Here is a 27,729-nt window from a genome sequence, read left to right as displayed (position 1 = left end):
GTGTGAAGGCTATAAAGCATAGCCAGAGAGGTCTGTTATATAATCTTTAAGAAAGAAAAGGCTGTGTTTCCACAAGGTGTGAATTATGGGGTGTGAGTCCTTGGAATGTGAACTCTTGACATTGTGCTGTACATAGACAGTATATAAATGTGCTCACCTGCTTCTTATCTGAAAAAGGAGCGTCTCCTGGGCTGCACCAAAAGAAGCATGAGGAGTACCTTAGAGCTTTAAGAACAATTAATACAGATCTCACCTCTTATACACCCAAATTAGGCTATGTTTTCCACAGCTAGCATGAAATGCAAGTTAAAATACGGAATGGAGTTCATCAGTTTGGGCCAGACAAGCATCACTGCAGTAAAGTGTTGTTGCGGTTCAGCCCAGCGGCAGCTCAGCCACCACGCGGCCGCTCACTCATTCCTACCCCGCAGTGAGGTGTAGGGGAGAAAAACGTAACAAAAGGACTGAGGGTAGAGACAAGAACAGAGGGGGATTACACACCAACTGCGGCCCTCGGAAAACAGACCGAGCTTGGGGACAAACCGATTTAATTCGTTAACATTTACTTGAGAGGATAACGAAAAACAAAGTCAAATCTTAAAAACACCTTCCCTCCGCCCCTCCCTTCTTCCCAGCTCTACCTCCTCTCCCCAGCAGCACAGGAGGACATGGAATGGGGATTGCAGGTCAGTTTGTCACACGCTGTTTCTGCCACCTTTCCTTAAGGGGGAAGACTGGTTATGCTCTTCCTCTGCTCCAACGTGGAGCCCCTTCTCACAGGAAAAAAGTTGACAGACTTCTCCAACGTGAGTCCTTCCTGCAGGATGCAATCTTTACCCGTCAGATTGCTCCAGCATGGGCTTTTCCCATGGAGTTACGGCTTCTTAGGGTGCAGCCACCTGGCCTGGCCTGCGGTCCCTTCCCATGGACTGCAGATGTATCTCTGCTTCACCATCAGTCTCCAGCAGCATGGGGTCCTTCCCACGGAGACAGTCCTCTATGAACTCCTTCAGGCACAGGTATCTCTGCTCCAGTGTGGAGTCCTCTCTCATGGGCTGCGGGTGGGTCTCTGCTCCACCGTTAATCTCCATGGATGGCAGGGGGACGCTGCCATCTCACCACGGGCTGCAGGGGAATCTTTGCTCTGGCACACCTCCTCCCACTTCATCTTCACTGGCCTTGGTGTCTGCATGGCCGTTTCTCTCAGATCTCAGTCCTCTCTCTGCTGCAGCCGCTTCAGGCCCGACCGGCCCAACAAACCTCGGCAGTCCCGGCAGGATGAACTCCGCCCAGCGGGCTGACCGGGAGCGGGACGCTTTGGAGCTCTCCAAGCTGTGCCGCTGCAGCCATCTCCAGTCAAGTGGCAGCAGCCCAGCGTGGGCAGCCACCTGCCGGGGAGGCCATGGGCCAGCCCCCCACATTCCTTCTCTCTTCGCTGCAGGTGTGGCTCAGTTCAGGCTCCTTTGTCCCCTTCTTAAATATGGCATTCGCAGAGGTGCTGACTGGCTCGGCCCTGGCCAGAGGGGAGGGGATCCGATCTGGCCAGAGATGGGTCTGACCTGTTTTGGAGCTGGGGAAACTGCTCGCATCTCCTTACTGGGGCTGCAGCCCCTCCCCTGCTACCAAAGCCCTGCCACACAAACCCAGCACAGGTGTTCTCCTTTAACATAAGACTGTTTTCTTTTTTGTATCATCTCTTCCTCTATTGTGATTTGGAAGGTAAAACCAAAAAACTTTACTCAGTTATGCTCAGCTAAGTGCAGAATTACACAGTTTGCCTTAGTGCATGTACAGGGTAAAGAGAAAAAATGACAGCATTTCAGTTCTAAATAACTCAAATCTCTGTTCATTTAAGGATTCAGTGCAAAATTATGTTCTTATTTAAAAATGAAAATCCCCTTAGATTTTCTCAGCACTGCTTCAAGTCTTTTGCATCTTTACTCTCCGCTTCTCTGCTCTAACTCTTGCTTTGTCTAGATCCATTCACCCAGTCTGTCTTGGATTGTTTTGAGATCCTTCAGCATACAAATTCTGCTGCGTCCAGAAGGGCTTTATTGCCTCTCTGACTTTCCGTACCCTCAAATTAAATGGAAACCAAAACCTACTTTGTTACATGGCTTAATTAATTTCACTAATTGTTATTGTTTTCAAGTCTACATGCAGTAATCTATTCATAGTGTAGCGTCATTAATTGAAAAATAATATTGCCAACCAGCTGCTTTTGGTGAGAAAAACAGCTGTTACAATGCCCTTCTAACCAAACAGGAAGTGCAAATAATGGTCTCTACCAAAATTCATTATTCAAATTCTGCTATATTGATAACAACTCACTGATCTTTCCTGAATTATAAGCAGGCAGATGAGCTTTGTCGGTTACAAATGCATAGATTTTACCCAGCAGTTGCTGGGCAGCTCTCATTATGGAGGCTCTCGTTTCTTGTATTTTCTTTAGTTCGCACAGTAACATCTCTGATTTCCCTTTACTTAGTCTTTCCAATTATCAACGGACCTCCTCCGAATGAACGCTGGGCTTTCTAATTGATTTTGCTTATATTTCTTTGTTCTTAGATTTTGAATAGAGAGCCAAAACCTGACTGTCTTATGGAGTAGTCTCTTAACTTCTGTACTTGACATCTGAGGGGAGGATTCTCATTACTTTCTTTTTCCAGAAATACTGACTATGGTGGAGCTTTTAGACCTTTCCTAATTCCGTCTTGCTAGTGCTTGGAACACATGTTGTATTAACACAGTTTGAAAACTTTGGATGCTGCAAAGACCTTCAAATAAAGTAAGCACAAGCACAGAAAGAGTAGCCTGTTAATTGCATTAGGGGTCAGATATGAGCTGATTTTAGACATCTGCGATGGAAACAAGTTGTAAAATAGAACGTTCTGGTTAGATACCAGGAAAATTTTTTTACCATGAAGGTGGTCAAATACTGGGACAGGTTGCCCAGAGTTTGTGGAGTATCCATCCTTTGAGGTATCAGGACTTGACTGGACACAGCTCTGAGCGACCTGACCTGATTAGACATGCTTTGAGCAGAGGGCTGGACTAGATGACCTCTAGAGCTCCCTTGCAAATGAAATTATTCTATAAGTCTGTGTTTCTTATACATGTACCAATAGCTGAAACAGTCATCCTAAGCTCGCCAAATAGTGAAGAGAAACTGAGCCTTTTATGACTCACTTTAGACTTGGAATTTGAGGATGAGGTGGATCATGGCCAGGGCTTCATTGACTATAGGAAGCCTGGGGTACTTACAGTAATCAATTGATGTTGATGAATTCCACCCTTGGCAACTGTGGGTTATCTGATGTATTCAATATTTTTCATAATGCTAGTCTACTTTAGCTGAAACTCCAAATTGCACTCCAAAATCCATGCAATATTATGATATAATTTCTACAACCAGTCATAAAAGTTAGCGAGTACCATGATGCAAAGAGGAAGGGAATCATTTCTTCTCCATGTTCTTGATACAGCAGATAAGAAGTACTGTGTTTAAATTCCAGCAAGTGAAAATTTTGTTAAACAGTGGGGAGGAACCTTTATAACTGTGAGGTCAGTTAGACCATAAGATGAACTAATTTAGGAGGCTGCAGAGTATCTTTGTAAAGACTGTTAGGATTTTTCCCTCCAGTCTTCTCTTATTTTGGCTAAAGAATCCAAATTCTTTGTCTTTACTGCTAATCCTTGTTTTTCAAAGCCTCTAATTTGTAGTAAGGCATTATTGCTATCAGTTCAGAGAAATGGAGCTGTGGCTGGCAATGCATTGACTTCCTAATGCTCATGAAGTAGTTCAGTAGTGAAGCCTGGAGTAAACTTTGTGCTCAGACATCTTGTTGCATGTAGTAGGTTTTAGGATCTGTTTCTGGGACTATGTTACTCCCTCTTTCACACTCAAGCTAGAATGACCTATCCTTTTGTGTTAAGAGAAGGAATAGAAAGTGGAGGGTAGTGTAGCTTAGATGTGGATGTGGGTTTTTTTCCCTCAAATGATCTTTGTGTACATAACATGGAAGAAGTGAGCTATGCGTGTTGGGAGGATTAGGCTGCAGTAGCTCCATTAGCCACAGCGCTGAGCAGGGCAAGAAGGTCACTGGGAAGCTCTGATTTTGGCATTAATGAATGTGAAAATGGAATAGTGCATAATACTTTTATGCTTTTTTCCCTCAAGTATGTCTGTAAGAGCTCAGTCACTGTTTATTCCTTACATGTTGATGTTCACTGAGGCCAACTGAAAGATTTTACTTTTTCCGACACTTTTAGTGCTGCAATCCCACTCTGATACCCCAAGTGTTTTAGCTTGATTCTTTTTCAGCATACAAGTACATCTTCATTACTCATAAAATAGTTTTTAAAGCTTTTACGATGAACACCCATCATTTTACTGTTCTTGTTTCACAGCAGCTAAAGATTTATGCCTGTCTTCAGTATAGCGTCCATATTACTGAAGTCCAAGAACACAGTGTAACTATTTGCTCTGAGATAATCACTACACATTTCCCTAGTACTCTAGAAAGGGATCTTTCCATTTTATTTGGATCGTAGTGGATTAGATTTCCAGCCAATGGAAGCGGCAGATTCTAAGTACCATGTTGCCAGGTTTTTATACGAACATTGTCTTGCTCGGGCAGAGAAGTGAGGGAATCCAGCAGTGAGGGAATAATTTGTCTCTCTCAATCAATGTCCTTGTCAGGCAAACATGCTTTTGAACTTAACATGCAACCAGTTAACCAATAGCTTTTTTTGAGAGCCAGCTTGCTTTGAATGCAAAAGCCAAAACTAAGCTGGTGTAGCCTCTGCATTACAAGCTTGTGCTTCAAAGTACAGAAACCTCATAGGCACTGGGAACACTTGTGTCCTTGCCCTGAACCACACTAAGAAAAATGTTTATGACTGTTTTTATTAACAGGAAGCAGGCATTGAAGAATTTCTTTTTGTATAAGTGTATTTGAAATAGCAGAAAAATAAGATACACAGTGTGATAGTTCTTCATGGTTCTGTTGTCACTAATCTACATAGGTATCCTAAAAAATCTAGTAGTTACTATCAAGTAGATAAGTAGAAGCTGTTGTATTTGTGATTATCCACATCTAGAACTGTGATTAGCCACAGCTATATGTCTCCTAATCTTGATTAGATATTGATATCTCTATGTATATGACAAATGTTTAGGATCTTGGAAACTGTAGAGTTATGACATCATAAATTCTAAGAAATTATACAGGGAGAATTTGGTGGGGAAATTGTTCTATGTGTTTGTGTATGTCTGTGCTCTGTGTTAAAGCTGGAAGGGTCCTCAGGAGACCTCTAGTCCAACCTCCTGCGCAAAGAAGAGTCAGCTATAAGATAAGACTAGCTGTAAGACAAGGTTGCTATAGGCTTTATCCAGATAGGTCTTAAAAACCTGCAAGTTTACCAAACTGGGCAGTGTGGAGGCACATAATAAAGTCACATGGTTGTAGTTTTTGAATCATATGATGAAATATGTGATGCTTTTGAAACATATAGTGGGATTTATAAATGACAGGCTGTAGATAGTCAGTGAAGGTGCAGGTACTGATATGACTGTTCTTTCACGTCTTGGGCTTTCATGCTCATACTTGTGATGGTACTTGCAATACCAAGACAAAACCCAATCTCCTCCTTCCACAGATCCAAAGGTGCAGTACAGGACTGTAGGAGACTAGTGTTGTTTTTGCTACTCTGAAAGCTTTTTTGAGAACTGAGTTTGAAGGACATGCTTGTCAAAATCTAGGTTTACTGAATAGCCTAGTGTATGCGTGCATGCAGGGCTTGAGAGTTGGAGAGAAAAGGACAGCACTCGGTGACCTGAGCCAACTGCCACATTGGGTTTTCATTGACCTTTTTATTTTAAATAACTGTCTTGCCCTGCTAGCTTGCAGGGACTTACGTGATACAGTCTTGTCAGCCCTACATTCAGTGAAATTAATCTTGTGGTGAGGGGAGCAAGGCAAGATCTTGTGGTCTTTCCTCTTTACTCATAATTCCACTGAAGTAACTCACAGGAATACACTTAGTTGCATATATAAGAATTTGTAGATAAAGACCTTGCATTAATATCTTATTTTCAAAGTAATATTAAAAAACCAGACCACAATCCTGAAAAAAACGCACAATATTTAGCCTGGGCTTTTAAACTTTTTTGATACATTTGCTACATTTGAAGAGTGAAAGTTGTGGGGAGCTCTTTCCCGATCATAGAAAGCATTGACACACAAGAATTATCAAAAGGTCAAATGTGGGTAAATTCATATAGAGGAAAATAGCCCTGGAAATATTCATGGTATGCTCCCTACTAATTCCTGGAACCATGCTTTGATAATCCGTCCTCTTTGTTCTCTCTAAAGCTAAACCGTTAGAGGCTCAGCTAGCACTTGGACAGGAGACCACAGCAGTGCCATAGGCAAGCCAAGGAATTGCTGAAGAACACCTGGTAGAAGAAGAATCTAGTTAGTGAAAGTCTTCACTTGGCCCTCCTGTTTCTGCTGAATTAGAGTAACAAAACAGGAAAAAAGTCTTATTGAATGATTATGTACTTTATGTTCTATAACTTTTGTTGGATCTCAGTGGCATATAAACTAGAAAGGATGAGAATATTTTTCTCAGCCAAACATGTTTTGATGATCACATTGTCCACTAGGCAAGTGAACTGAGTTGATATGTACAATATTTTAGAATATGTTTAAATTTTACTGTAGTGACAATTTTCTGAAATAACACATGAAAAAAGGCTGTCATGTATTAGTTCAAAATTGAAATGTGATAGAACTTTTACAGGAAAGATAATAAAAAATGATATACCACGTTTTTATTAAACCGTAAAACTAAAGACAAGAGTTTTCCATAGTATAGATGAGCCAGGATTGAACGGTGCCAGAAAGGAAAATATTAAAAATTGTAGTCAACATTTGATATATTCTCAGTAGGGCATAGTCCTGACGTCAGTTATTTACCTTCACTAATTAGTTTAGCACCTGAGAGACTGCATGTTGGTCGGAGATAAATTTCAGTCGTTCTTTTTCACTTACGCAGGTGTCTGTCAGTGAAAGCTAGAGGTATGTTCATATTTTTCCACCAAATGTCTTTTGTCATGGTTTATTCATGCTTTCATACCTGAGACCCAAGGAGCAACAACTGTAGTCGAGCGAAAGGCCTGTAGCATGTCGTTAAATCTTGCTGAACTTGCTAGACTCAACTGTTGCCTGCTTCCGCAGTTCAGGGTTGTTGTGATCTGCATCAACAAGAAGCTGAAGCAAAAGCAAAGTAAAAACGGTTCATGTCTAAGAAAGACTTGACTTAGATAATCTGATACTACTAAGCTGTTTCTGATATGAAACTGTAAACCCATGCTGCCAGAGTGAAACGGGCAGTGTGATAACTCACCGTGCCTTGGAATATAAGGCTGAGATATTAACGGTAAGACACAGACTGGCATAATACATATAGCTGAGTAATAAAACATGATATCTTATATGTCAATTTCCATGTCCCTTGACAGAGTACTCTCCATCAACACAGAGGAAAAGGGAAAGGCACAATCTCCATCTCAAAGCCTGTTCACTGTGAATAATACAAGACCTGAAATATGCTTTTTTCCTCATTCAGTTTTCCTTCTCAGTCCCTCTTGTTTTATGTGTGAATGCATTAGGTACATCCTAACCCTTTACTTAGAGTTTAAGTGTCACACCATGGAGGATGATTAATGGTTAATGGTTAGGAGAGGTGAGAAATTCAATGCATTACAATGGAGAAAGAGAAAAGTTGATGTTTTTGGAAGAGATCCTTAAGAAAGGAGGTTTCATCCATCGGAGATGAGACTGCCCTTATTCAGTCATTTTACATATTGAGAACCGAGAAGATGCAGACAGTGATATATTTATGGTTTTTAACACCAGCTGTTAGATGTTGTTAAGCAGTTTTCCGTTTACAGGCAAAATGATATGATAACTAGTGAAATCTTTGCACTGGAAAAATCTTACAGAATTATAGTAGTCATAGCAGAAAGTTTTCATGACTGTGTAACACTTTTAAATTTCACATTTCTAAACTCTGGGATAAGAGACTAGTGGGGTTTAAATCAATGCTTTTACCCCAAAACTATTTATTGCCTGATGTAAATAAAAAATTAGCTTTTCCATGTATAGAAGAACTGGAAAAAGTAATATAAATACTTATGAGAGCAGAGACAAGTTTACAACATAAAATATAAGTTGCAATATAAAATTATTCAAACCCATCAACAAGTACTAGTGTATAAATATGTTGTATTTCCTCTATTATTGATAATAATAGAGGGATCTGACAGAAATATTCAAAATTTTAGTTTGCCAGGATTAAAAAAATGAAGAGTTGGAGACCAGCAGGTAAAAAGTTTACCATGAAACTAGCCAGAATGATTTCTGAAAATGAGACAGTTAAAAGAGTAGTGCCTGAGTCTAAATCTACACCACATCAAGTAGGGAGAGATGAGATTTCTATTCTTAGAAGTAACAGTAGTACTAGGGATGGAATAGAAGATGTTCTCCAGAGCAAGCAATTAGTCGTTACAAAAAATGGCATTTTCCTATGTGATATAAACCTTCTGATTTATTGCATACAACTCTGTATATTAGAACCACATAGAAAAAGCAATAGTATTTTCAGCAAACTGTTTTATGTAAACTATTTGATTTCTAGTTCTCTGCATTTGTGGTACTAAGCACAGATCTGCAAATATATGCAAGTTTTGAGAAAGCTATTAAGGAATATCCTGTCCTTCACAGCCAATAGGCAGCATTCATGTGCTGATGTCTCTTTGAAATCTAAATCTAAAGTAGATTTCTTGTAGTGGCATGATGTAGTTCAGTAAGATCTGCACATTCTCAGAAAAAAAAGCAGCAAAGAGAGAAATATGTCATTTCACTGAAAGCTTTTACCAGAAAGGGATAGGAGGATTTCAAAGCTAAAAAAAATAAATCAGCAATTCGAAGGTAATATATGTGGACAAAAAAACATAGAAAATAAGAAGATGAAATGAGACCTTATTTCATCACACAAAAAGTTGCAAGTGGAAGAAAATACCATTTTTACACAGTTGTCTGAACAGTGTTTCGTTTATCAAACTTGTATTAAATTATTTAGATCATTCACAATTCTCATTTTTCTTTGATGTTAATCTTTTAAGTAAGCTGGGGTGGTAAAGCCTTATGCATATTGTTTAGTTAGTGAAAGTAATTTAAAGAGAAAAAGGAAAGGATAACAATGAGAAAAAAGAACAGAGAACTTTGCTGCCGAGAACTTTGCCGAGCACAGCAAAAGTCTAATATAGCAAAGGAAAAATAATCCAAAATTGAGCAACCAAGCAGTATAGAAATGAAAGCATGACAGAAGTGACATCTCGTACCTTGATATAGTGCTGACTTTTGTCTCATTGTCATGATTACATGTTACAGAAGATATCTGCAAAACCACAGATTGTACATTCAGTGCTTGTTCTTTGCTTGCAACCAGTTATTTCCCACTGCTCCTTGCAAGCTTTTTTTCTCCTTTTCTAAACCACCACTTACATAATTGCAGAGATAAATCTTTTATTCTTTCCTTGTACTTCCTCTGTATTGACTTGTGGTTTCTCATCTCATATTTAAATTATGAACTCTTTGGTGCAGGGATGTTTGGCATAGCTGTGCCATGCACAGCAGGGTCCTGATCAATGAGTAGGAATCACATTACAAATGGCTGTTACTAATAATAACAATGAAAGTGTTTAAAAATATTTTATTAAAGGTGTGAGCAAGGACACATTTGATGGTGAATTTTTCATCTTCTCAAAGGCCTGGGAGCATGCAAATGTTTTTATACTGCTAGAGATGATAAGTACTCTATGAGAATGATCTGAGGATATTTGATACAGGCTTGAAAAGATTAAGCCATAAAAATACTAACAGAAAAAAGCCTGATTCCAGTCCCATGCCGCCTGTGTTTCAGAAGTACTCTACTAATTTCTATGGAGCTGCACCCAGCTTGCGTGACAAGGCATTAGATGATCCATCACTCCCACTAGAAAGCCTCAGTCTGCAGGATTTGAGATAACGTGGGGAACAGTGGAATGCATGCAGCGTCCAGGGGCAAGAGCAAGAAGAGATCCAAATTTTACTCAAACAAATATTTCAGTCTTTTACTGAATAATCACAGAACCATGAATTTGTAACTCAGATTTGTGCATTTTTAGGGGAGTGACCTGAGCTCATAAGGTACAGACTGTCCCGGTGAACGCGTTCAAGTGTTCTGTGTAAACTGGAGCAGTTCTGCTAGCATGGGTGGAGAGTGGGCCAGCTTCAGATCACTGAGGTGCCTCACAGTTGGCACGCTATTACAGATAAGGGTCTTTGAACTCTCTCAAACTAATCAAGGATTTAAACTGCTTGTCCATGGCCTGAGTGAGGTTACTCAGTCTCCTGGTCTGCACTTTGCCAGCCAGACTGGCCTGCATGCTAACAGCAGAAGAGGGCTCAGAAGGGAGTTAGACGTTGCATAGTTTGGTGCTGGCATGAGTTAAGTGGGTTTGTGTGTGTGAAGTAGTAGTGCTGGAGAGGGTTCAGGTATGTGCTAGACTGGGCGAGGTTTTGATGACTATCAGCAATGCATAAGTCTTGAAGTTAACGTAATCCTTTAGATGCCTTAGTCCCCTTGGCGAGTAAGGACTACCAGTTACTTGTCTTCTTCTCCTCTTATATATTGCAGGCAATAGAAAGTCCTTGCTTTGTATGTCCAGTGCAAGATTGACTCAAGAAGGGCAGTGAGAAAGGCAGTAAGCCAAAAACCAGGCAAAAGTAAGCCTAAGAGGTCATTTGGAATACCTGTAAACTTTATCAGTGTCAGGGCAATTGGTTTTAAAAGTAATCTGAAGGGCCAAATCCCCTGGAAAATGCAGAACATAGTCATAGTGTACATACACTTTAATTCTGACATACTCTGAACACGTCAGTCTGGTGTACATGGGCAGATCTGCCGTGAAGGCAGAGCGTGTTCCTTGGATGTGCTGGAATCTCAGTGCTTTGTGATGGAGTAAATTTACGTTACGAATGTCTCACAGGAAGCTGTGCCCTCCACTGCGGCCAGGGCTGGGCTCCATTCAGGCTGCAGCACATCGCTGCTGCGGGCATTTGGTGGCTGAGAGCGTATTACAAAGGGGTTTGGTCCTACTTTGTGCTGTGTGTACAAAATTTGGTGAAGAAACATTTTTGGATAAAGAGAAATCTTAATAGTTTAACTTTTTTTTTCTATTAAATGCATATCGATACTTCTTTTACTGTATGATCAAAACTTTTTTGGTCATTTTCATTGAAAGAAACGTTTAGCCCTGTTACATCCAGTGGGTCTGTTTTGTGTAGCGTATGTTGGTACTTACACGTACCATAATGACTTTCAGGAAGGAGAGTAAAGGAAGTTTTGATGTCATAAGGAACTTCTTTCCACTTTTCCTTCATGTATTGGATCTTGTTCAGAGTTTTATCTTCCTTTTAAATTGGGAAATTTTCTATAGGAAACAGTTAAAATAACCACTGTTTTTAAACCTTGGAGCTATGATTTAGTATTCGGATCTCTTCCTCCATGTCAATCCAAGTGTGCAAGTTGTCACATTAGTCAGAGTCCAAAATAATTTTATATATTCCAGTAATATGTTGTTAAATCTATTAATTTTGCTGAATTTGTTAACTAGCCTAATCCTCTCATATGTAGCATGTATTGGGGTACAGAACAAGTGTTCTCAATGTTCTGCTCACTCTCTTAAACTTCCAATCCAAAATCACCAGCATGCTGAACCATTTAAATGTTGTTTTGAAACTCTGTCAGATCTTCCTTGCCCATGGAGTCGGCTCATCCTTTTTTCTCTTTATTGATGGCGTTGCCTTGAAATCTGAAAAGAGCTAATCTGTAAAAGTCTGTGTGCTGGTTTATTTAGTCAGCTATTTATATCCATGTTTATTAAACTTGTATCTACTTTCCAAGCCTCAAGGCATATTTCAATCTTTGAAATGGCAATCCAAATAAGTTACTGCCGTAGTAGCAGGCAGTCTATGTTCAACTAATCACCAGTCATTGCTACAAGAAGAGAAAGCAAAATGTTGTCATAACAAGTCTTTTCAAACCCTAAGGAAGATCTATATTAACCATTAATTCAGCATAAGTCTCTGTTAGACAATCATACGCTCCATTTTATGAAGACCTGGGAATTTTGGAAGATAGCTGAACCAGAACATAACCTAAATACCTACAAGGTAAGTCTTAAGCAAGATTAATAGAATAAGTAACATTAAGTCATTTGCCAATTATATTGGTAACAATAAGGTATCTGCCAGTTTCAGATGTCACCAAGAATATTTTAAAAAAAATCTAAATTTAATTTTTAGCTACTCTTTATGTAACTTTTCTGAAACCAAAAGTCTTGCTACACTACCAGGTTTATAGGAAAATAAACTTGATCTGTTTTGACCCTGAGCTGAGATGACTTTCTATAGTTACTGCTGTTGGTTATGGGAGTAAAAAATATTGGAGCACTTATCTTCTGTTTAGGGTGCCTTCAGTGCTTACTATATTTGGAAAAAAAACATCTAGTATATTAGGCTTTCCTCAAGTGCTTATAAACTGGGCTAACGTGATAACATCAAAAGCTTCTCATGTCAAATGATGTAGTTGTGAAAGGCACGCATTTCTGTTTTGACTCTGCAGTGTGTGTAGCAGACATCAGAGGCAATCAAAAATTTGTAGACATTAAATTAATTTCATAATATATAAATAATAATATTTTATACCAAAATGAGCATGTGTTACTGTTTATATTAATGACAAGGTCCCAGATACAGATCAGATGAAACAAACAAGCAAGCTGGCAGAGAATGAAGTATTGAGAAGACAGTAAGATTGGGAAAAGTCCTTCTCTGTTGTTTTCAACAAATGAAAAAAAAAGGTTGGAACCTTGATCTAGCTTCAAGTAATGTTTAGTATTAACTGGTTAAGAAATAGGTTAGAGAACAAGGAAGAAAGTTGAAACCACTCAAAGAAAAAAAGAGAAATAGAAGACAGAAGTCTCTGCAGCTAAACACTGAGTACTCTGTTGGTCCAGAGAGCATGGCAGACATTCCTGGGATTTTTTCGTTACCTAAGCAAGTTCAAACAAATGTGGGGTTTTTTCCCTCCATGACTGTCTTTCATAAAGTAGATGGAATTTTGTATCGTGATACAGTGAATCTTCTAGGTTCATTTCCTTAGACCGTCTGAAGTAATGCATTTTTCTCAGACGTGTCACAAGCAATCCTGTCAAAATTTGCCTGAATGAGTTTGTTTTAAATCATAAATAGTTGTGATATATATAGTAAATGTTCAAGAACCTTGAAGAAAAAGGTGGTCATGGCCTTCTGAGTACTCTCAGCTCCTCATATAAATGTGGGTCTTCAAGTGTTTGTTTTGGCCAGTCTCAAATATGGGATCTCACCACTTGAGTGTTTTATCTCGTTTCTGTCTTGTCTTACTATCTATCTTACCAGCCTGACTTCTATTTTTAAAAAAATACTGTGTTTCTCTCTGGCCCCCTGAAGTTTGGTTATTTTGGTTTCTGTTTACCATCTCATTCTTAGTTCTGGTGACAACTGTTCAGTTTGCTCTTAAATATTTTGCCTGTCTGCTTTTATGCTGTTTTTATTGTACAGTTGCTTATGGAACACCCCAAGCAGCTTGGTAGGGAGGATGGAGAAGGAAGTTCATATAAATAAATAATTGTTGTTAAAGGCAGAGGAGTGCCTAGCAACAAAATGCAGCAGAATATGTCTTTCCTGGTGGAGAGTGGGCCTTTTCTTTGATAAATCGGTGAAATGTTTGGAGAACTCCTCCTGTGCTCAGAAAGGAGTGGAACATTTGAAGAAATCCTCCTTCTGCTCTTTTGTTGATCTGTTAATGAACACATTTTGTGGACCGTGCAAATGAGATGTGTCAGGAGTGCAAACGAGAGATGTGGCCCTGAAAGACTGGTGTTGCTATAGCTGCAGCAACAGGAAGGAACCATCAGGTCCTGGTTGTAGCTGTTTTGGTCAGTGTCTCTGAAAGGAGGAAACTAAAGATGATTGAATAGTTAAGCCATTCGCAGGGAACGTGTTTCCTAACATAGCTTCATTTTTTATCATGGCAAATCTTCTCCAGGCTCAACTTACCGTAGGGCTAGGCATTGCCACTCCAGACTGCAGTGCCTAATTTTGGTGCCTTGAGGTCAAGTAAGGTACTCAGCGTTAGAGAGCTGCGTGCTCACAGGCAGAGGCACAGAAGCCAGCACGCCTGCTTGGGCTAGCTTAGGGAGTTGGATGTGCTGAAGAGAGAGGGATTTGTGGTTTATGATCTGCCTGGTTTTTGTGCATGGGAAAATGCCTTCCTTCACAAAGGGTTGCAGATTTGAACCTCATCTTCAGGTAAACCGTGCAAGCCTTTCCTTTCTTACCAAGTATAGGTGGTAAAACCCCAGCCTGTTACATATAGGTTTTTCATCCAATATCCCACTTGTTAATATTTTCATTCTGGATGTGATACTCAGGTTAAATACAAACTTGTACCACCTTGAAGAAAGTTGTAACACTTTGGCTATAACATGAGAAGTGCTCAGCCTCTTGTGCTGCTATTGTTCCATTTCACATTGCTTTGTTAAGCAGTAGTAAGTGGATATAAGCACAAATATTAATCTAACTCTAACAGAAGGTATTTTACCTATTGATTAGGTTACGTATTGGGTAGAATGGGGAGATCTGGCTTCTAATACCTGCTCCAATGAATGCTTAAGTTATTTTTAGGTATGAGCATTGAGTAGCATGTGGACCTCAACTGTTATCACTGGAAAAACATAGCTTGAAGTTGGTTGTTTTACAGGTTGAAGCTTTAACTGTCAAGAACTTTCCTCAGAAACCTGCTAATTGTTGCACTGAGGACAGCTGTATTGTTTTGTCTAATCCCACAAAATTTTCAAAATAATAAAAAATTAGCTCCTCTGAGTTTCTTTTTCTTATCCACAGTTTATTTCTCTACAGTTATTTTACACGTTTGAAATAAAAGGCAATTTTAATCACGAAAACCCAAACCGTAAGTTACAGAGAAAGCATAGTTCAGCAAAACAAACCACAAGTCCTAATGCTGTTCTGAGTGTTCGAGTTCAAATCTTTAGAACCTGAAGAGACTTCATATCGTGTGAGAGAGAGGATTGAAGTTTTTTGTGACAGCTGAAAAAGATCAAAGATATTTCCATCAAATACAACCTTACATCTCAACTGTTTTTGTGGTTTATCTGTTTCTTTTTGAAAAAGAAATTGTCCATATCAGACAATTAAGAATTCATCAATATCTTTACTTGTGCATTTGCCAATGCAGTTTTATGGAAAAACAGAGTGTATGCAAAGCATAGCAAAGGTGCTATTTGGAAGATGAGATGTGCCTATTATCCCTTAGGGATTTTACTGTTGCTGATTTTTCAGGTGAAAAGCAGCAATACAAATCATCGAGGTGTCATGAAACTTTGTTTTCCAGAGGAGGAGAATTTATCCTCCTTAGTTTCCCACGGTCAATGATTTCACATTTTGGAGCTGCCCTTTCATCTGATTTCTCTCTTTCCTACACTGTTGTACTTCAAACTTCTCATCAACTGCTCAATGACCTCCACACACTCTTTAAGGTTTTTCAAGTCCACACTTAGTTTTCTGAAGATTTGCTCTGAGATCCATCCCTCCTACTTTCCACTTCCATGCAGCATTTCCAAGGGGAGATATCTGTTTCGATCTGTTGTTCTGTTTAGTTGGTTGCCACCTACACATGTTGCAGCTTTTGAAGACTGCTCTTTCTGAGTTGAATATGTTGTTCTATTAAAAAAATAGGCCTCCTGAGGTCTGTAAAGAAGAATTCTCAGACTTCTCTGAGTTCATCCAGTTATGTTGCTGGTGTATTGCTCAAGATTGCTTATTGTTAGCTTGTATTCAGCATGGCCAGTCTGAGATCATTGCTTTTTATTTAAGACTTTTGCATTTTTCGTCTGTAATGGAACTGACATCTGTCCATTCAGAACATAGCCCTCAATGGTCTAGGGTCCATGTTACTTTCATTGCCATCTTAGTTCTGTGTTTCTACATTCCCTGATGGTTACCTTAAAATTCATGAAGAAACGTACCTTGTGTTCTATGCTCATTTCTTTCCTCAGTTGGATTCTCCTCAGGTTTGGGTTTTTTCCTTTGAGTCCTCAATTTAAAATAGTAGTAAATATTAAATTAGGCTAAGTAGTTCTGAAGCCTTTTCCAGCTTGTTCTCCTCTATAGTATTTCAGAGTTGAAGGATGGGTTTTACATGACCTGCCAGGTTACTAGCTGCATATGAACTGTAGAAAAGTCTTTCTCATTTGAGGAGAGAGTGCTGGAACTGCTGAGAACTGTGAGTAAAACTGTGGAGCGGTAATTAGCAGTGCAGAGGTTTTTCTTAATTGATTTTAACTTTGAACATCACATTTTACCCTTAAGCTCCCTTTATAGCCTGTGGAGAAAAGTAGGCACCTCTGGGCGACAGTGCTCATAACCCACCTTAGGTGCCTGTAGAAGGGTGATGTGAGTTGCCCTCTGTCTATGATGCTCCCCATTGAATACAGAGGCAGCTTAGGCATATTAATTACGTAATTTGTTTAGTATGGTTAATATAGATTTAAGACCAGTGGGATCATAGATCATGTCATCAGAGTATGTCACTTATTTTCACAATTCACCCACTTACCTCTCTACTGAAGTCAATAGCTTCAGTTTACCTAAAGCAGATTTCCCAGGCGGGCATCTGTTCAACATTAAGAGGTGGAGTGTTCCCATCACTACCTCTGGAGGTTTGTCACACCGTGTTCTTTGGCTTGTCCCCACTGCTGTTGTTTCTACAGCTACATAAGCTGAAAATGAAAAGTCAATAGTTCCAGCCGTGATGTCTGCAGTAAACTAATCAGCACTGGCTGGATTGAGATGTCCGGCTGATGTTTTGTGGAGAGAGGTTTTCTAAATTCCTGGTTGTCAGAATAAATACCAACCAAAAATTTCCTGCAGAGGGTAACAGCCAGTTCTGTGTCCTGCTCTCTGCTGTGGTGTAACAAGATTTTTCGAAGACCTGCTCTGTCCCTATTATCTTTTTCAAGTAACCATCTTAAAAGTTGGTGTCTATCAAATTCCTACCTTGGCTCATGAACTTGCCTAACATGTAGTTCAGAGAGAGCATGCAGCCAGGAAGGAGGTATTCCTGAAGAAGCTAAACCATTGGGTAATTTTTGCTCACAAACTTGGTGTTAAATACTCCACTGGCTTTGTTAGATTAAGACCAGGAGATTTTGGGAACTCTAAAGAGCTGTATGTTTTTTTTTTCCCAAGTAGAAGTCACTCTTTGAAAATGCTCACATAAAAATCCCTCTTTGCACTGTATATTTGTGGAGATTTCAGCCATATTGTAATGAAATGCAAAAGTCTATGTGAGTGTTTTATGACCTGTGTCTTGCATTAAGTATACTTGGCAAGTTGCTCTGAATAATTTAGACTATTATGTCTTGATTTAGCTGCAGCTCTTGCAAGATTTATTTTAATATAGACTACTTTACCATTATGTTTTTAAAAGGTTCCTTTTTCTTAAAATCACAGACATGGTCTTAAAATGAATTGTTAGATTTTCCTTGGATTTAATAAAATATTGTATTGCGTAGTGCACTTCCTTATTCATAAAATGAAACTAGCATAGAATCGTAGAATCATAGAATGGTTAGGGTTGGAAGTGACCTCAAAGATCATCTAGTTCCAACTCCTCAAAGCCTCATCCAACCTGGCCTTGAATACCTCCAGGGAAGGGGCATCCACAACTTCTCTGGACAACCTGTTCCAGTCCCTCACCATCCTCTGAGTGAAAAATTTCTTCCTTACATCTAATCGAAATCTGCCCTCTTTCAGTTTAAATCCATTGCCCCTTGACCTATCACTACACGCCCTTGTAAAAAGTCCCTCTCCAGCTTTCCTGTAGGCCCCTTTTAAGTACTGGAAGGCTGCAATAAGATCACCTCGGAGCCTTCTCTTCTCCAGGCTGAACAGCCCCAACTCTCTCAGCCTGTCTTCATAAGAGAGGTGCTCTAGCCCTCGGAGCATCTTCGTGGCCCTCCTCTGGACTCGTTCCACTAGCTCCATGTCCTTCTTGTGTTGGGGACTCCAGAGCTGAACGCAGTATTCCAGGTGGGGTCTCAAGAGAGCAGAGTGGAGGGGCAGAATCACATCCCTTGACCTGCTGGCCACGTTTCTTTGGATGCAGCCCACGATATCGTTGGCTTTCTGGGCTGCCAGTGCACATTGCTGGCTCATGTTGAGCTTCTCATCCACCAGCACTCCCAAGTCCTTTTCCTCAGGGCTGCTCTCAATCCGTTCTCTGCCCAGTCTGTACTTGTGCTTGGGATTGCCCTGACCCACATGCAGGACCTTGCACTTGGCCTTGTTGAACTTCATGAGGTTCTCACAGGCCCACCTCTCCAGCCTGTCAAGGTCCCTCTGGATGGCATCCCTTCCCTCCAGCGTGTCCACAACACCACACAACTTGGTGTGATCTGCAAACTTGCTGAGGGTGCACTCAATCCCACTGTCCATGTCACCAACAAAGATGTTAAATAGCACTGACCCCAGAACTGACCCCTGAGGAACACCACTCGTCACAGGCCTCCACTTGGACATTGAACTGTTGACCACAACTCTTTGAGTGCGACCATCCAGCCAATTCCTTATCCACCGAGTGGTCCATCCGTCAAAACCATGTCTTTCCAGTTTAGAGACAAGGATGTCGTGTGGGACAGTATCAAATGCTTTGGATAAGTCCAGGTAGATGATGTCAGTTGCTCTTCCCCTATCCATCAATGCTGTAACCGCATCATAGAAGGCCACCAAATTCTTAACCCTGTTGTTAAAATGTGTCAAATATTTGGCAAATGACCAGACTGAATAGATGTCTATCTTTTTCATTAGACATGTCTCAGCTCCTTAAAATGTTTCTCTTTCTGCCTCTTGGGTGACCACGTATTTGTTAAGAAAAGATACTGGTAGTGAATCCAATGAGTAAGTTTTTATTGTTTTTCACATACAAAGTAGGTAAACTAGGACATTCAGTTGTCTGTTGTCATCTACCCAAGTGTCATGTCACACTGAAAAAAACGTATATGATGAACATAGGAAAGAAATAGTTGGATTATGAAAGTTAACTGGTGGAAGAAGCAAATATTTTAGAAGATATTTTGACTTTAAAACTTCCTTTGATTTTCCACTTTTATAATTTTGCATTGACATGAATAATTTTTGAAGTGTGCCTATGCTACATAACCTGTTGCCTAGATAAAACATTCTGATTAAATTACTTCTATAAATTTTGCATTACGTTTTTTGAATGTAATGCAAACCATGAAAATAGAAGCATTGAATGTTTGAGAAGATCAGCTTCTCCTCTACATTTCACTTGTGCTTCTTTTCTCATCCTTAGCATGTATGTGGCTGGAGCCCTGAATGTTCCACCTGGTCATCTTTGCTTTTAGTGTTGCTGCTGGCAGAGCACCTCTAATAATCTCCACTCAAAACCTGACCACTTGCTTGCTCAGGAAACCCACACTTTCACGTATATTTCAGTATTTAACTGGAAAGTAATCCAAGAACTTTGTGTATAAATTTAGGAAGAAGAAACGTCACATAAAAGAGTACAGAGCATCAATGTGATTGACGCTGCTCTTAACACTTGCAGCTCTTTTTGAAGACAGGGAGCCAGATATTTTTTAAATATTTGAGTAGTTGCCTTTTAGTGAAGTCAAAGGCTCCTAACTCTCTGTCTAGCTCCTAAGTATCTTTAAAATCAGATCAATGACTTCACATTAGCTTCAAGGCTGGGGCCGGTGACCTACATGACTCAGGAAAAACATTTTTCCCCTGTGCACAGTTAGCTGTATGGAATCTGGTGGGCTTTAAATTTTCAAACACAACAGTTGTTTCTGGTTTTAAAAATCTCGTTTAAACAGATTTTAAACCTTCTGTGGTAATGTGTTGGTTTCAGTGGAAACTTCTGATGTCCAGCAAGTCCACATCTGGCCAGCCTGAAATCTGACTGCTGAGATCAGCCAACTCTCAAGTCCTCAGGGACTGACTTCTGAGGCTGTCCAGGCTGCTGTTAGGGTAACTGTATTAAAGAACGTGAGGCTGTCAGAAGTGAGCCAATATATGTCTGAGGGATACATACATACCAAAGATGGAGAAATAACTGGCACATCAAAGCAGATGGATAAGAAGATCCATTGGGCCAACCAAACCCATTCCTGTTTGGATTCCCTGAAAAGTATTATTTGCTTCTTTTGCTTTATGGTGGTGATGGAGCAGATTTACATTTGAATGAGAATAAGGAAAGAGTAGTATAAAATTCAGACTTTATTTTCTCTTCTTGCTTAAGATGGGATATGTCTAGAGCTCTTGTATAAATTTTATTTTTTTTTAAGTCTTGGGTTTTTCGGTGTTAGGTATTTTATTCTTTGTGCTATACCTTGTCATGGTCTCAAGGGAACTTCTGAGCTTCAGACCTTCTCCCTGTCTTGTACTGGATGCTGCAGAAGCATCAAATAACTCACAGTGGTCAGGAAGACACTTTTCCTGGGCAAACATTTGCCCCCAAGAAATTGGATTTACCACCTTCAGCAGCTCAGTGCCTATAGCCCCTTAGACTGGGAGACCTAATACCTCCTGAATGACCATGTTTTACTGTTTTAGGATCACCACTCCCTGGGCCAGTGCCATTGAAATCTCTCTTTGTATGTGAGAAGTTTACAGTTAAAGATAAATAATGTATTCTATTACAGGGAAAAGCTAAGCATTAATTTCTGTGTTTGGAGATAGATACAGAGAAGATATGTGATAATCTGTATCTCGATTTAGCTTGATTTTAGTGGATTTCTCTTTCTTCTCAGTTCTCCAGATGGTGCCCACAGCTGCCTGGAGCAGAGGTCTAGTCCTTTTAGTAATAATAGTTCTTACGCTTTTCTTTCCCAAAGAGGATACAGACTAAGTGTGTTGTCGTTCTTTGTATCCACTTTCTCTTGTTAGTTCTGAATTCACCCTTGGGGAACCCTACAACCCTTAGCATTTATAACTAATTCAGCCAGGGCATCAATTTATGTCTCTCATAAGCTAAGGAAATTTTTCTGACAAAGTTTTAGTCATTATTAGGAAAAAAAACAGGAATGCCCTTGTCTACTGCATGGGCCTTGTTGGGCATAACATTTCCATTTGTTGTGAACAAATCTGTTTGCAGAGTGCAGGCATGTCTCTTTTTAAAGACATTGTGGATTATATGTTAACTTTTTATTACTTGATTTTAGAATACTACTTGTTAGGCCAATGTAAATAGGAACAGTGAAGCTGGATCATTAGTAACTCTAAGTAAAGGCTAGAATTTATGGCAAATAAATGCATTTTCAAGCCATGTGTCTAAGTCACTTATAAATGAGGATTTCCAGAGCTGGTAGGATCTGTGACATATCACTTTTTCTCTTCAAATTGGAGAAAAGACATGATGGCATCTTGGAAGTCACATGAATATTTATTTTCCTCAAAATAACCTATTCAGAGGTGTCCTGTCAGGCGTTAGCTGAGATCTGCCTTATGAATAGGAAAAAAAAAAGAGGGAAAATAATTGAAGATATATCAATTTAAAAAAGCATTCTAAGTAAGCAGTCTTTTGTCAAGCCGGAATGATCTTGAAGGTTCTGTTTGCTTAATCACCAGATGAATCTCTCAGGAGGCTGAATGAGCTCCACTGTAAAAAATATGTTCCATAAAGAGCTTTAGAGATCTGCTGTTTCTGCCTGATGGGGATGAATCCAAAGTGTAATAAAACTTAATGATAGCAAAGCATCCTGATGAATCAAGTTCTGGAAGTCTGTCCTTGTATTTCACACCTGGTGCTGATGGTTATGTGTTTACACCGCATTGTGGACCTCCGAAAGACCTTATGGGCAAGACATATCTTTGCTGAAACACATCTAGAGGTTTAATATATGTTTTAAGACAGGCAATGGAGAAAACATATCTACAGTTGAAGGTATAGTGAGAGGGAAAAGAGGATTTCAGTAGGCAGAATTTCAAGATGGACTTTGTGTGGATGGCTAGGAAAAACTTGTCTTCTTTCCTGAAGAAACCCAAAAGATCTTAAAAGGCCAGAAGTATTTTGACTTTGATATACGTCTTACCTGAAATGCATTGCCCCCAGCAGCAGAGTGCCTCCAGCACTGTATACAAGTGAGTTGATTCAGTTCCAATGCAGAGGCAAGAATAAAACCTACTGTGGTTTCCTGCAGCAACTGTGTGCTTTACAGAGGCATCAAGCTAATGATCCAGCACAACTCTGCTTTAAAATTGCGAGATCTGCAAGGATAACAGGGTTTGATGGTACTGTGTGTCCGTAGGCGTATTATAATAAAATGTTATGGCTTAAAAAGCACATGTGGTTTAAAAAAATGGGATGGAAATGGAAGGAAGTGTTCTTATGTAATTAGCCTAAGTATATATTCAGCCGTTATCATACCTCTAAAATGTTTTGTGTAGTTGCACCGGAAATATTTGTTGCTATTACAGGATTGGATAATGAGTTGTGCATTCACTAATATTTAAGTAGATGCTCTGAGCTGTGAATCATGTTTTGAACAGTGGTATGTGGTGCCCGGAGTGTGCATGGGCTCCTGAATGCCTTCATTCATGCCCATCTGTTAAGATGGCAGTGTGCCCACATGCAAGTGGATTGGTCCCTTTTCTAGAAAGCATAGTGCCAGACATATTATGAGTTTGGATGGCAAGCTTATCTAACATTGCAAACAGCATCTCTGTTGCGGGAAATCCCTTCTCAGTATTAGGACTGAAGCATTAATAGGTGACTTGATTAGGTTACCTATTAGGTACCTAATAGGTTACCCCGGAGGATATTTTACGTATTGAAAGAAACTACTGAAACATGGCGGAAGAAAGGAGAGTGCCCATCTCAAAGCATAGCAGGATACCGAGAAGAAGTGTCTGGTGGTTTGTTCCGTAGCAGGATTGCCTAGAGACAGCCCAAGACAGCTATTGCAGTCAGACAAGGGCAGATGGTGTTGGGCAGTGGAACAGATCAGATGGATCTCTTCACAGTATCTCCTAGGTGCTTGTTAATGGAATTAGCCTAAAGGCATTATCTTAAATGGCTGTGTCATGTCCTGCGTTGAACTGTGCAGAGTATTTGCAGCAAGTTCAGAAGTTAAATAAAACAGTAGGTAGTTTTCCTGTAAAGCTTTTTGGGTTAACTGGGCACAATTTTCAGAGAAATTTGGTTATTTGAAAATGAGTATGTATGAAATTTGATTATTTGAAAAGGCATCCCTGCCTACGTTACTGGAAACTAGATGATCCTTAAAGGTCACTTCCAACCCAAACTATTCTATGATTCTGTAACTGAGGGCAAAAATAAGAAGAGTTCAAAGGTGAACACAATGGGAATTTTTGAGTTAAGGTCCTGCTCAAATTTTTTCTTATTTAGGCTTTGCAGCATTGCCAATTCCACCTATTTTAAAAATATTTGTTCTTTGACTGATGATCTTTTGAGTCATTATAGTATTGCCCATTCTCTCTCAACGTGGAGGATAGAAATTTGATGATCTAAAAGGAAAACGAGAGTTTGATCTATTCATGTGATTTTTATGGCTTAAGAATCAAAGTAAAAAGAAACTTGTCTTAAATACATTACAAAATCATTAGAGCTTGCTACAGAGTGTTTGACTTAGTCCTCCTAATGTAGGTTATTAATTGACATATAGTCGAGTGACTGCACTAAAGAAATGCTTAAATAGCTTTCTAGTCAGTGGAGATGTGTATTTGAAGCCTTTAGTCCAAGACTCTGTCTTAAGCGGCTGAAGTTCTGAACTTCTTCAAGGCCCTCCAAGGTACCTGCTTTTATCCATGGGTTATCTATGGAACTCGCATTAGTAGGGCTGAATTACTAGACCCCTGCAATTTAGGCAGAAATTAAATGCCTGATTTAGGCAAACTGAATACCAGTCAATGTGACCTGGGGATCTGCACAGTATCAATTAAAATATTTTCACCTGGCTCTGGTGCCCAAGGTGAAGAGCAAAATTAGTCATCTTAGAATGTGCACAGTAAAGTTACTCTGAAAAACAAAATAGTATTTGTGTTGCACAGAAGTATTGCTCACTATTAAAATTATCGGGATCTGATAAATTTTAGTCTTTTTTTTTCTTTTAAGAAATCTTTGTAAATGCTATATTTCTTTTAAGAAACAATGGCACTGAGGCTATAAAAATCATTATTTGCTCATTTTTTGTGAGGATAATGTCTGTTATGCTTTTGAACATTAAATTGTTCAACATTAGTTCTCTTTACACTTTTACTGTCCTACCTGTCCTGTTAATAAAAATTGGCTGTAGTGGGCAAGGTGCCTGTATTGACTTCAGCTGTCGTCTTTAGAGAGCGTGTGTGTCTGTTCATCATGTCAGCTGAATCACCAAGCTGACTGATCGCTGTGTCAGCAAGCAAAGTCTCTCTTCCATGTCCGTAATTCTCCAGCTCTAAACATACTTGACAGTTACCTGGTGACCTTAGAAAGTCTTTTCATCTCTGACGCCACAAGTGGTAGCGTGACTACTGGGACAATGTTTTGGCAAGGGTAATAATAGCTTAAAACACATTGAGGTTAAAAGCAAACATCTCAATGCATTTGTCCAAATGACAAAGATGAGCCACAGTTTGTGAAGTCTCACGCATAGCTGCAGTAACTGGTACATGAACAGGCACTGTCTGACTTCACTTCTGGTTTCCAAACATTTTTTCCCCAGATATTTGTTGTTTAAGGAACAGAAACTGGTATCTAGTGTTTAAACGGATTTCAGGAGCTGGCGAAACAGAGGATATTACATTTCCATATGTATAGTAAATAGGTTTTGTGACATCCATCAGCAAAACCTCTAAGCATTTTTAATGAGATGTATGCTACTGTCATAGTCTAATGCATTATAAAAGTAAAAAGGGAAAATGAATTATTGTTGGATTTTTGGTGGGCAGAGTAGTCTTTTAGAATTGCAGAGGGATTCCCTTGTTCTCTTGAGAGCAGCCTGGGTACATGGGTGAATCCTGTGCTGATCCTACACCTAGCTTGGAGCTCAGCAACACATTGCTGCATATTGTTTGTCACTTTAAGGAAGGCTTGTCTCTGGGAAGAAGAGTAGGGAATGGGAGCTTTGATAACGAGAAGGTAGAAGAGGCTGATATGAAAGAAAACTAAGACTTCTCTGTGTTACGTTTCCTTTTTTGTTTGTCTTTTAGCTAGGGAGAGTGAGGGACGGGGTGCAGCAGCCATACTTTTCACCAGATGTATATTCTTTGCAAGAGAGTGATTCCACTCAGATGAAAAACTTGAGCATTGGGTTTTGGCGTACTGAGCTTCCAGGGCAGTGTTTCTGTAGCCCCTTGGCTCCAATCCATGAAAGATTATTCAATTTTAAAATTGCACCACTAAGATTCACTTGATTATAAGAGACTTAATGCTGACGAGAGGTTAGAGAGGACAGTCAGCTGAACATCCCAGTGAGCCCTGATGGGAATGGGAATGACATGTTCTTAGAATAACCTTCTGGAAAGCCTAAGAAGCAAGCAAAACATAAGTAGAGTGATTCTTGCTGTTCAAAGCCTTGGTCCCTGTGAGACCACATGCAAGTTATGGAAAAAAAGATAGAAATGGATGTTGGCCTTTGGGAGGGCATTGTAACTATTCTCCGTCATATAAACACAAGAAGACCCAGAAGAAAATCAAACTTAAATCAAGTCTTACTTCTCCAATGTACTTGTCCATTGGGCAAAGGAGTAGTTACAACATGGGAAATGGGAAAATGAGAACAGTTTTCGTCAACAGTGCCTTGCCTCTGCAGCCTTCATGGTGAGCTGCCACATGCCGGCTCGCACCGTGCTGCATTGGAAGTGATGTTTTCAAATGCCTCAGCTGCTCATACAAACGGTTCAGTGCAAATCAATGAGATTTTCTAGACACAAGCAGTTAATATTTCAACAAGCAACTGCAGATAAAATTGCTGTGTCAGATTGCATGGCCAAGAGAGCTGTTGCCCTTGTTCAGAAAATTCTGTGCCTGGAAAGTTTTCAGACCTTCCCATTTCAATCACCTGAAAAATTCTGCTTTCAGATCAACTTTGAAATATTTGGAGTCTCTGCATGCTAGTCTTTTCTTTGACATTGTTTTTCTAGTTTGGAAGAATCAAAAGAGGAAACAGGGTGTCTTCTACCACCTGGCAAACCTCAGGAGGCAGGTTACTGCTACAGATTTAGCTCTGGTTCTGCAACTGGCCTAATGTATTTAACTGTATATTAAGATAAGAGGTCATTACTGTCATTCAGGTCTTTCTGAGAAACTTCTTGCTGGGCGCTCTATTTACACAAGCATGTTCATGCGTGTGTGGATGTGTTTTGATTTCCAGCTGATTCCAAGGAGAAGTGAGTTTTTTGCTGCGCTCTGTTCCCTTCCCTACATGTAGATTTTGTCAGATTCCCAGAAAATGTCTATCTTGAAACATGTCAGCCCAATAACAGTGAAAAAAGCGGATTAAATTTTGCACAATGGTTTGGTTCGAAAACCAGTAGTTTTTTAAAAAGTAGCATGATTCTGCTGTAAAAAAAAAACATGCCAGCGAAGCACAGCAGCTTCTTCTAGCTCTCTCGGCCCACATGTCTGCCATTTTTGCCCCCACTCTCCTAAATACGTGTATGTCACCCAAAGGACGTAGTCCTGGGCTTTTGGCCAATATGCTGGGCTTGAATTCCCACACAGAAAAGCATTTTCTTATGAAAATAATATCATGTGGCAGCCGGTAGGCACAATACTACCTCTGCTGCCAGAATGTACTGACTAGATGAAGCTGTGGCAGATGGCCTGAAGTGTTTCAGTGCTTTCTTTCTCTAGACCAGGATTACTCAATTAATTTGTGCTATGGTGCTTTGAGTCATTTTACCAGGTTCTGGTCAGACGAGTGGGATGCGCTGAATCTGGAATCTGGCTTTACTGGACCAAGCAGAGTCTGCAAGTGGGGTGAGGGCAGAGTACAGCCCTGGGACAAGAGGCTCCTGGTGAGGCTGGACGAGTGGGAAGGAATATGGGATCATCCCTCAGGACACCAGGGACAATGTCTGTTGGAAAGAGAAGAAATGGACTCCTGGTTCAGATCGTGACTGAGCCCACCATTTGAGCAGCCGTGTTTTAGATAAGGGTGGCATTTTACTTGGTAGCGATGCTTTTATATGCGCTATACCTGCAGAAGTAGCTTTATGTTGCTGTTTATTGAGTGTTGTCCTCATGCATGATACTTGGTAGCTAGAGCAAAAGGCCAGTAGGACCTTTCTGTTCTTGTAATTAGAGAAATCCATAAGTGAACAAAAAGATTGTTTTTGTTAAAGCGGTGATGCATAGAGAGAGTTGGTATAGCTTAGGGAAAATATGTGGGAAAGAATAAGAGTCAACTATGACATCGAGATTTGGGAGTTTCAGACAGAGAGAGGCTAGTGCAGTCATTTTTAGTGTAGCAGAATAGCTGGCAGAGAAAAATGAGCAGCTATCATTTTGCTAGGTTTATTAGGA

The 27,729-nt window shown here is 39.9% G+C and overlaps 1 protein-coding gene across 1 annotated transcript in view; it reads left to right on the top strand.

Moving 5' to 3' along the window:
* Window positions 1-27,729, top strand: part of GPR158 (G protein-coupled receptor 158) — a 211,874-nt gene that overhangs the window by 128,604 nt on the left and 55,541 nt on the right. The gene's annotated exons all lie outside the window — the stretch shown is intronic.

This window comes from Tauraco erythrolophus, chromosome 7 (genome assembly GCF_009769465.1).
Source record: "Tauraco erythrolophus isolate bTauEry1 chromosome 7, bTauEry1.pri, whole genome shotgun sequence".
Classification (NCBI taxonomy): Eukaryota; Metazoa; Chordata; class Aves; order Musophagiformes; family Musophagidae; genus Tauraco; species Tauraco erythrolophus.
The sequence above is the reverse complement of the archived record's forward strand: the minus strand, read 5'-3'. Positions and strand labels throughout refer to the sequence as shown.